Here is a 4,277-nt window from a genome sequence, read left to right as displayed (position 1 = left end):
TACTGAGGGTCAAAGAAAACATCATAAATATCATAAATGTATCATAAAATTAAAGAGGTAATAGTGGATACGAGAGAGAGAACACAAGAGAGATAATTAATGTGAGAGCATAAGTGGCGAACAGAGGGAGAGATACATCAATCTTATGAGTGTGCCCTGTGGTCCGAGGTACCTTTCCCATTTCTGACTTCCCAATGCTGAGCCTTCTGGGTACTAATCAATCAGTCACACTCTGACAAGCTGGTGGAACTGAGTGCTGTGTGTGTGTGTGTGTGTGTGTGTGTGTGTGTGTGTGTGTGTGTGTGTGTGTGTGTGTGTGTGAGTGTGTTAATGTGTGTGTGTGTGTGTGTGTGTGTGTGTGTGTGTTTGTGTGTGTGTGTGTGTGTGTGTGTGTGTGTGTGTGTGTGTGTGTGTGTGTGTGTGTGTGTGTGTGTGTGTGTGTGTGTGTTTGTGTGTGTGTGTGCGCGAGGTGAATGGACACAATAGCCATGCTATTTATTTTATTCAGAAAATATGAAACGTAGGAACATTTAGATGGAAACAAGGTAAATGGAAGCATATTTTGAAGAAGGACAAAATCTAAAACTTGTTTCACTTGATATCAATGGAAAATTGTTTTCGATTTGAGAGACATTTATAGACCTGTAATCAAATCCACGTTTCATGAAATGCTTATTTCTTGGGTTGTTATTTTCTGGTGGTTATGTATCCATGCCTTGTTTGAGCCCCAACTGTGAATATGAAGTATGATTAAATTAATCCATAATTGGTTGCATCTTTCTGACATAAACTTAAAAACAATTATATTTGAAGATTAAAAAAAAAATCAAGACACAGAAAGCCGAATGCACACGTATCAAATAAACCAATAAATAATAAACCAAAAGTGTCCTATAATCTAAGCAGATCTATTAACTAGCTGTTTCATGTTTGACAGATTGTAATTATTTTATAGCTCAATAAAATTGACTGAACATGATCAGTTCCGCCAAGTTTAGGTCATTGTGTAGAGTACTCCAAGTAGGCAGGACAATTAGGTAAAAAGCTTTTTTACAAACGAGCTTTCGTACAAAAACGGTTTAATACATGTCTTTGTGAAAGGTTCGCAAAGCAAAGAGCCAAAACTGTGTGTGACTTGGTGTGTGTGTGATGCATCTGTTACATGCTACCGTCATCCTCATTACACACATACAAATTTTACCTTGTGAAGTTACCTAGAGGGTTTTCCAAGGCATGTGAGCAAATAAAACCTTTTCAACAGGATTAAGGACTATAACCTATACATATTGTTTACAGCTAGATACTTCTGGATGGAATAGATATCCCCTAGAGACATCTTAGCCATCATTTAGCGGAAGATCTTACCTCACCAACCCACGCACCAACCGTAAATCACCTAGGATCTCTATTGAATTAGCCCTGTGGCCAGATCAAATCTAGCATAATTGGTTAAATGCATTATGTTGATTAATTGCTTCCACTGGCGATAATAAAGTAGGACAGCGCAGAGAGACAGCTAATCTTTGTCTAGCTGTTGTTTTTAAGTCTTTCTTTCAGGGAAGTCTTTACAAACGACCTGACAAAAACACTTCCTGGGTCTTTTCCTCTGATATTTCTTCAAGATGATTTAAGGTAATCTCTCTGTCAAACTGTTCCCACTCCCACCCAACCACTCCCTGCCTCTCTCTACCTCTCTCTCTCCCTCTCTCTCTCTCTCCCCATCTCCCTCTCGCTCCCTCTCTCTCCCTCATTATCTCCCTCCATATCTTTAAACACAAAAAGCTTTTAGCGATGAAGAATGCCGCACAGCAGCACAAAAATGTCCGCTGTAATGAACAAAGTCACGTTCTCCTTCTCCCCTAATCACAGCCTCTCCATCAGCGTGTGCCGGGCGTATTTACCGCGCCGCCATTGTGGGCCGCATAATGCGATAATTACACAGCACTTTTGAGAAAAAGCACCACCAAAATCAGTCAAGCGCCGCTCATTGAATTTGCGCCACAGAGGAGGAAAAACTATTCAAGATTTCAAAGCACCTCTCAGCAAAAACACTCATCATAACAACAAAACCCCTGCCCAATAGGACATGACCAACAAACCGGAGTGGTTATGTACCATTTGGTGTTTTGTTGAATTAACATGGTTTGCAATTAGATTGATATAGTATAATGTGTAAAAAAAATCTCGTAAAATATCTGAAAATAACTTGACTTATATTATAAATTTGGTTGAGTTGTGAACTTACCAACTATTCTAAAAACCAAGAGAAAATCCATAATTGTATTCAAGGTTACAGTGTATTTTATTCAGTCGACTATCAATGGCTCGTTCTAGCTTACAGCGATGTGCAACTTTAGCCATTTTCACAATTTAACTCTGTACAATATCTAGAGAATCAGGTCAGGACCTGGTCTGGAGAAGTCCCTTCACACATGTAGCACACAACAGGAGATTATCCGTGTCCGACTATTTCTCACATACTGGAAATATGGGGAAAAAACGTGAAACGTCATCAGAACTCTCTGTGAATTCTTCCTCTTCTTCGCATATACCGCCATCTGCTAGGGATGGAAAAAGTGAATAGAAAATTCATCGAAAGAAAATATTGGTTTGTTCTGAAGCAAATATGGGCGAATACTCAAGGACTTGTTTTGTAGGCACGTCTTTTTTTTCAATGCCCGCGGTAGTTCCCACTGATTAACACAGCGAAAGTCTGCTTTGATCAGTATTCTACACGATCTATTCTGCTATACAATCCACTTGAACTTTTGATGTCAGGAGGCTCATGGTGGGCAGTCATTGCTGTAAACCCTGTTGAACGTGTGGGGAGGCCGCCTACCCGGACCAGCTGGTCCGGGCAATGACCTGCCCAAATCACGCATCGGACATTACACCGACTTTGTACTTGGTAAAAAAAAGAATTGTCTAACATCCAGTCTAACCGATTCAGACCTTTGCATTCTCATATACAGCTTCTAATGTGTAGTAATGTCTAGTTCAGGGTTGTGCATTGCTTGTTTGAAAGGGGCTTCTGACAAGTGGTTCATGTCAGTGCCCAAGCTCTTATCTACGGTGAAAGTATAACGTTACAACAACTTTCAAAAAGCTCATAAAGTAATTTTTCGTATGATTGTTTTAGCCACAGATAACAGCGGTTGGGCCACCCCAGGATTGGAATCGCCATATAGCGTTATATACAAATATGGGTAGATAACTCACACAAGAGAGCGATAAAGGCTCTCGGCCAAGTTTCAAAAGAACTAGAAGCTGTGTAAAAGTTCAGACATCATCTCTTCCACTAAGCACAAGGTCTTAGTGTGAGTTTAGATGAGATGAAAAGAGTTAGAACCGAGAAAACATAATGTGTTTTTGGAAGTACATTCTGTGACACCGAATTTCTGCAGTCTCTAGTCATAAACGAATCCCAAAATATAATATAATATCTATATATATATTACCCAACAAATGTATATGTATATATATACATATATATTTATTGAAAATCATGAAAAGGGTCAACAATGTAACATTGTAGTTATAGTGCAATAGTTTCCTCCCTCCCTCTGCCTTTCTTTAGGTGGTTGGGAGAATCACAACCCAACCATAAGCACGTTTGTGTTTCTGCCTACATCTGAGTGATGAAATATGAGTGGTCCATACGCTGTCAATATGGCGCCTAGTTTAGTAAATAAACAGGCAGCCCCTAAATGTCAATGGTGGCAGTCAAAAGGTGGTGGTTTATTCCCACTAGGTGATTTGCTCAAAGTTCTTGTCCTTTACAGCGAAGAGTTCTCCCAGACAGATGTCACCTGTCTGCCTGGCTGCGTTGGCACACACATCTTGCTGAATCCCCAATCTGTTTTCTCTTTCTGATTTTTAATATTTGTTTAGCTTTACTTTCGATTTTTTTCATTATTTCATTTCATTAGCGGATTTAGTTAAATACTAGATCAATACTCAATTCAGACCTAACATTAACGGCCAATTGAGTCTCCTCGTATAGTGTTTTCTTAATGATGCTATATTACTGTTATTATGGTCACACTTACACAAGAAAACCTGTCTTTCCACAGACACACTTGTTGCCCAGACAGCTCTTGTTTTGTGTGTAGGTGCAGCCGTGTTTTACATAAAAAATACTTTCACACACAGCCCAGTCGTCTCATGCTCAAGGCCATTTGGCCGACCGACTACAAAAATCAGAGACACAGATCCCATCTTCAACCTGAGAGCTCACATTGAACTGTGGAGTGTGCACCCATCAGAGCAGGGTTCCT

Source organism: Pollachius pollachius (assembly GCF_949987615.1).
Source record: "Pollachius pollachius genome assembly, chromosome: 1".
NCBI lineage: Eukaryota > Metazoa > Chordata > Actinopteri > Gadiformes > Gadidae > Pollachius > Pollachius pollachius.
The sequence above is the reverse complement of the archived record's forward strand: the minus strand, read 5'-3'. Positions refer to the sequence as shown.